Raw genomic sequence first — 7565 nt, 5'->3', positions numbered from 1 at the left:
CCATTTAGTACATGATTACGAGGATGCATGCAATCATCTTCAAAGCCCTTGCCATCCACACTCAGAACAATTCACCTGCACCTTGAAGAGACCTCACCTTCCTCCCTTGGCATCTGTCTTCAGGTGAATCAAGTGGCAACCCAGAGGCCAGCGCTCAGAACCAAATGGTCAGTGTCGCCCTCCCTCATCTCGCTGGGATCCCGTCACCAACACCTACTCAACCCCTAAGTTGGCACCCACAAGAGCCTTCCCTGCACCCCGCCTCAGCCACAGGATATCACAGTGAAGCGCTTAGAAATGCAAGACATATTGTGGAGCATGATGCCCAGAAGGATGATCAAGACACAGGCCACCAATATGACAGTGCACATGCCCGACCAGGTGGAGCTTTTCACCACGCCCGGCCTGTCCAGCTCCTCGGCCCCTGCCTCCTGCAGAGCCACGCCTTGCAGCGGCTGCTGTTCCGCAGGGATGGTCACCACCATGACGGACTTCTGCTGGTCCGGGAGCAGGCGGCAGCCCATGTCTCCAGGCAGCAGTGTGCTGCTCCTTGGACATGGGCAAGGGCAGCATGTGGCACCCATTGCTAGGAAGTTTGATGAAGATTTGGGTGTGCTTGGAGGTGTGCGGAATGTCGATGACGGCCAGGACCTTGGGGTCATAAGGCAGCTGCGACACAGAGAAGCCAGGGGGCACCTTGGTGATGCCACGGCATAAGGGGCACCTCATGCCCTTCTGGCTCGTCCTCATCTGCTGGAGGCACACCGAACAGCAGGTGTGTTTGTAGTCCAGCAGCTTGGGCCTCCGCTGGGGGCTGTAGTAGTTGAAGCAGATCTGACATTCCAGCAAAGAATCCTGGGAAAGTTTCTCCATGGTGGACCGTGAGCAGCAGGGGCAGCGCCAAGACCAAGGGCAAGGAGCTGTTACTCAGAGGCCTCTACTCTGCCTTTCCAGTGCAGCCAAGGAAGCTCACAGGCATCTAGCTTTCATGGGCGTGTTCATTTCTTTCTCCACTGCACTCTCGGTTGCTGACTACACAGGCCGCGGCAGCATCTCTGGGTCGAGCTTTTTGTCATGACTAACAATTTTAAAAAGACTTGTATTGTAGTTCAGTGATATAGAATTTTGTGAGTTAATCTCAAGCACCACACATGAAAAATTAAAAGTTGGATGACTTAAAGATCCAGAAATGTCAGTACTAAATAAGTATCCATGAACAATTAAATCAGAAAATTTAACAGATACCTCTGCTTTTGTGTTTATTGAAAACATTGTTCTCAGTATTAAAGCCAGAGACTCTATGTATGTGCCAATCAATGATCAAATGAGTAAAAATATTGTACATATATACTATTATTATTTAGTTTTGAAAACATTTTGTCTCATAAAATGTTATAAGAAATATATGCAGGACTTTGCATTAAATAAAATATGGCAGGCAGAGATTAAGTTACTGGAGCATTTGAGTCACATGTGGAAGTCAGAAATTTAGTGAGTAAAATTTTGCTCACCAGGTACTGTGTTTTGTGTAGGATTGATATTATAGTCAAAGTCTCCATATTTTTATTTTATTTTGTTGACTTTATCCAAGTATTATGGCAAAAGGTTATGCAAGGTTTTATAGTCTTATAAAATGTTTTTATGAAAAATTTTACAGACATATATGTGTGTATTTCTTAGTAAATTTTTTGTTCATATTTCTTTTTAATAGTCCATAACCTCTTTACCCTTGTTGAATATTTGTGGTATTATCACTCAAAATCTACTAGTTATTTTCATGTCTCTATGTCATGGTAGACACAAACCAGTTTTTGGACACTCTTTGAAAAAGCCACAAATGTTTGTATAAGTTTCACCTTTCTCTTATTCTACAGAGAGTGAGGGAAGCTGGTAGATATTTCTAAATACACAATGCTATCTTATGGAGAACACAAGGCTGTAGAATGCAAAAGTAACATGCTTTGCTTCTTTTTATTATATTACTCTTCTTAATGATGTATTCCTCTTGGATACTGTGATTTCTACAAGAATTTGGAAAATATTCTCAAGGTAATTGTGTCTGTCCATTTTTATTCAAATGATATATTTTTGGATTTATGATGACTATAAACATACTAATCTGCTACACTCCTGATGTACTTATTTTACTTTAATTTCATGTTATGTATACAAAATATATTTATCCAAGTCTATTAGGTATTGTTTTTTAATTTTTATTTATACCAGCCATGAATTCTCATGATACCCAAGAATATTCACCAGAAAAGAGTATAAAACATATATTTCACAAAGTGATATGTGGAAAATATAGAAGTTGTGATTTTGACTATTTACAACAAAAGAAATTTGGAGAACTACAAGTGAGAGTGAACCAAAAATCATATAGAATTTCAGGCCTTGTTCAACACAAGAGAATTCATACTGAAGAGAAGCCCTAAAACATAAACAATGTGGCAAAGTATTCAGTAAAAAAAAGGTCTTATTTACCAAAGAAGAACCCACACTAGTGAGATGCCATACCAATGGGCAGAATGTGATAGTTTATAAAGAAAAATCCAACTTTATTAAGCAAAGCAGAATTCACACTGAAGAGAAGCCCTACAAAAGTGAAGAATATGGTAATGTTTTTAGAAAAAAAAAGTAAACCTTAGTTACCCAAGAAGAATTCACACTGTAGAAAGGCCCTACAAATGTAAAGAATGTGCAAAGCTTTCAGTCAAAAAACAGACCTTATTCACCACAGAAGAACTCACACTGGAGAGAAACCGTACAAATATAATGAATGTGGCAAAGCTTTTGGTCAAAAATCACACCTTATTTGCCACAGGAGAACTCACACTGGAGAGAAGACCTACAAATGTAAAGAATGTGGCAAAGTTTTCAGTTGAAAAGTAGGGCTTATTCACCACAGCAGAACTCATACTGGAGAGAAGCCCTACAAAGGTAAAGAATGTAGCAAAGCTTTCAGTTGAAAAGTAGGGCTTATTCACCACAGAAGAACTCACACTGGAGAGAAACCCTACAAATATAAAGAATGTGGCAAAGCTTTTAGTTGAAAATCACACCTATTTGCCACAGCAGAAACTCACACAGGGGAGAAACCCTACAAATGAAAAGAATGTGGCAAAGCTTTCAGTAAAAAATAATACCTTATTCACTACAGCAGAACTCACACTGGACGATAGCCCTACAAATGTGAATAATGTGGCAAAACTTTAATAAAAAATAAAACTTTATTCATCACAGCAGAAGACCCCCTGGTGAATGTGAAATGTGAATAAAGTGATAATACTTTTAAAGAAAACTTAAACCTTTACCCAAATTTATCTTAGTAATTTCTACATTGAAAAACTAATGATACCTCTAAACAAAACTATTTGTTGCAATAAATCTGAAATAGTTCTTTAATATTGCAGAACAGAAAATTGGTGGCATTATTCACTGAATGCCAATATTTTCCAATAACACCTCAGACCAAAGTAAATGTACCTTATATAGTTTAATACCTAATAGGGGTACTTAACAAAATGGATAGATAATTAAAATAAACAGTGAAGTGAGACCCAGAAACAACTAATTTTAGTAAAAATTATTATTACCTTATTTCAAAGATACAAATTATTATTACCTTATTTCAAAAGGGTGCACATTTTTGCTTTTTTTCCAAAAGTTATTTTTTTAACCTTTTGGTATGATATTTCACTTCAATTATATAACATGATAAATAGTACTGTTTTTTCATATACACTTTCTGATACTTCTCAAATATACTTGCATACCCCAAGACCTTAGCAGATTTCTATGCACATTATTCACTAGAGAAACAGTAGTTACTTCTGAAATCTATATTTCCCTTTTCAAATGAGGTTTTGCAGTTGTTTTGAAATATTTAAAATAATTAGGATGAACTTAGTTCTAATTAGGATATAGTAAATTCTTGATAAATATTTGTGAAACGATGAAGAAATAATTAGAGCATTTATATAATCTGTACAATATGATGTGTGGCATTTCATGTTTTTAGCTACCACTTATTGAATACTATAACAATATTACTATGTGGGTAAGATAAGCATATAATGAACCAATAATAAATAAAAATTGCCTGCTGCATTGTTAGTAATTCACCAAACAATTTTTTCAAAAACAGACACTCTGATGTGTGATTTTTTTCAACTATTATATTATGAATGAATGAAGTTTAGTAAATGAATAATTGGAACTACATACTTGATTAAGGTGCCTATCATTCATTGTTAAAAAAAAAAGCTGTAGCAACATAAAATTTTAATACTGTATGTCACATTGTGATTTAATGGAATTTCGATAAAATGTACATTAATAATGCTGAAATCTTTCATTGAGTCTTATATCAGTTTATGAAATAAAAATGCTATATGTGATTTCCTCAATTCTAAGTGTCTCATGTTTTAAGAAACTGTATGGACAATGCAAATTAAAGTTAACATACTATTATCAATAGCAGAAGAGCCACAGGAAAGATGAAAGCAAAGAATTGGGACATTCCATCATTATAGACATAATTTTCTCAATATCTTTTCAATGTACCTAACCCAGTGTTGATACCAAAATTAATGAGTAACCTCTTCTCATGCTGAATGTGCATGATTCTATTATATAAAATGAAAACAATTGCAAATGTGTCAGAGATGCATTTTACAACATTAGTTGAAAATACAATTGATTGATCAGTATCTCACTGTGTTTGACCCCAGCAAATACCTTCTCAGTGTATAAGATAAATGGGTAAAAAATTTTAAAAAAATAAAGTAAAATCCATGTTAAAAAATAACAGCTGTTTTTCATAAGGAAACTTTCAATGTCTTATTGAAACAACATGACAATAAACTCTGCCCTGTCACATAGAGGAAAGCAACAATTCTGGTAAACTTTTTTTATTTTATTCTTTGAATATGCCAAGTATTCTTTGGCAAAATGCCACATATATTATTTTAATTTCATAGGTGTAAAATATATCTGGTTTTCTCTAAATTGCTACTTAATTAATATAAATTTGTTGAGAAATTATTTCTGCATGTGCTGATTAGTGAAATATAGTGAGAAATGAAATCATTTAAATCTCTATGAATTGCAATCCCAGAATGGTGGAAGGAATTTTTATATAATCATGAGATACATATTGTGTACTCTTAATTTGTTTCAGATATTCATTTCCCTTAGTATCCACTTTTCACTTAAACTAGTGCTTTTAAATGGAGCTGACTATTAAAAATCATAGGAAAGGCCATAAGAGCAATCAGAAGAAAAAAATTAAAAGAAAAACAAACAAATCATCTGGGTGAAACAGGAACTGGCCAACTGTTGAATCTTAGCTTTTGACTTTACTAAATTTTCTCCTATCTTTCTTTTGATGATGACTAAGAGGAAGGTACTTCTATTAAGACCATGACCAGGACAATTCAGTTTATGGCAATTTGTTTTTCTAAAACATATATAAAATTGACTTGCTAACTCAGAATAGAATCTAATGAGTATATCTTGTTATAGTAAAAACAAACAAACAAAAAACGTATAACTAATCAACATGAAGACTGGCGTTTTGAAAAAAAAAGAATGTGAAGGTGAAAACCAATTTGGAAAGGTAGAATTGAATATTTAATATCAAAAAAGGCAGGAATATTTAAATAGTTTTGATTATTAGATGCATGTAAAAAAATCAAAAGATAGTGTCCAGGCCTGATGTGGTGGTACATACCTATAATCTCAAAAATCATAGAGGCTGAGGCAGAAGTATCACAACTTCAAGGCCAGCTTTGATAACTAAGTGAGACCAGTTCTCAAAATAAAATATCAAAGAATTGTGAATATATATGAGTGATAAAGCACCTGGGTTCAATTCCCAGTACCATATAAAACAAAAAGTTTCCAAAATTTACACCCAAATCAGCAGCCTCCACTCTTTCTGCAACTATATAAAGTTCTAAATGGCAACTAAATTTAGCCATACCTACAAATAGTTGTCTGATATTGACCATAATCTTGAAACATATACATAGAAGACCCTTCACAATGTATTAGGTATTCCCATTATTTTTTTTTTCAATTGTAATGATAGAGGGAGAAAAACCAATTTAGTTTAGGGGCCACTTCTTTCTCTTCAGGCCTAATGAATCAAATATTAAAAAGCTTTAGTGTTTACTTGATTATTATTTATGAAATCATAATGATATGTGTTCTGTGATTTCTTTCTTATTCTACCTTAGACACTTTATTATTTCGAGTAACAGCATCTGTACAGACCACCACACCCCACTCTATTTTTTAATAGTTACAAGTCCCTGTGTTCATGCTTCCTCAGTTAGTTCTTATCCTTTTAAAATAATTATGTGTTGCATTCTTTGTCAACAGATAATTTATGAAGGTTAAAAACCAGTAAGCATTTTTACAAACTTGACTTTAAAATATTTTTTATCACAAAACACACAACGGAAGCAAGAATGATTTCTTTGTCTAACTTATTGCCTTTCTGACATCCAATATCAGAACATAAATGCTGCTGATGGAGGGATGTTCTTCCCATCAATAACAATCAATACTACTTTCTTCTATTCCATTAATTGTTAAAAAAGTGAAAATTTTACTGTGTTTCATATGCAGAACTTGCCTTTCCATTATTTGTGTTTAGTGGGCTTTTACTTTATTTTTCATCAGTTTGTTTTTCCTGTATTTTCTAATATTCAATTTTTTTTGTGGTGAGGAAAATAGATCGCTAGAATCTTCTAACTTTTGCTATGTTCAGTCACTTGACTACTCACTAGCTAATATTACTATTAAACCATCATTTTAAAGGTAGGACTGAGGTAGGCTAACAAAACTATTTTCAAGGTCTACTGCAGAATCAACATAACTGTCTTGAGCTCTGTAGTTAAAGCAACAGTTTCTGTCCAGAAGCTCTGCTCCCTTTGTTTTATTTTTCTTCTATATTGAGTAACTCTCTTTGAAATGAGGTACATAAAATAGCTTTTTGGAATTTTATCATTTATGAAAATCTATTTTTAATTATCATTGATGGACAGTGTGCTTCAGTTTAGAATACAAGGCTGAATACAATTTTTCCTTTAAATCTTGAGGTTATTCTGTATTTATCATCTATAAGCCATCATTAATGATAAATTATTGGATTCTATTTTTGCTTTCTTGAAGCTGATTATGGTTTTTCTTTTCAGGACATTCTCTTTGTTTTAAGCATAGCTACTTGAGAAATTCTGTAGATATATTTAGCACGTTTAAATTTTATTTTCTTGATTATAGCATTCAATCAAAATGGAATATTTTCAGACCTGATTTTCTTTTAAGTACATACATGTAGAAAACTGGATAAAATATTGAAAATAATATGTCTCTTTTTCAAACACCAAAAACAGGCATAGCAGGTGAGTGAAACCATGAGCAATAAGTGCAGACTGGTGAGGCAAATTATAACTTTATTTAAAAAATTTTCTTAATAAGTGCAACTTGATAAAATGCTGTTAAAACTTATGGGTAAAGGGGAAGTAAGAATAATCAAAATATACCATTGTAAT

At 33.7% G+C, this 7565-nt stretch overlaps 1 pseudogene; it reads right to left on the bottom strand.

The window, feature by feature from the left end:
- Nucleotides 1-229: 229 nt before the first annotated feature.
- On the bottom strand, nucleotides 230-873 carry LOC143398874 (E3 ubiquitin-protein ligase RNF152-like; annotated as a pseudogene).
- Nucleotides 874-7565: the final 6692 nt, after the last annotated feature.

Source organism: Callospermophilus lateralis, chromosome 5 (assembly GCF_048772815.1).
Source record: "Callospermophilus lateralis isolate mCalLat2 chromosome 5, mCalLat2.hap1, whole genome shotgun sequence".
In the NCBI taxonomy this organism is placed as follows: domain Eukaryota; kingdom Metazoa; phylum Chordata; class Mammalia; order Rodentia; family Sciuridae; genus Callospermophilus; species Callospermophilus lateralis.
The sequence above is the reverse complement of the archived record's forward strand: the minus strand, read 5'-3'. Positions and strand labels throughout refer to the sequence as shown.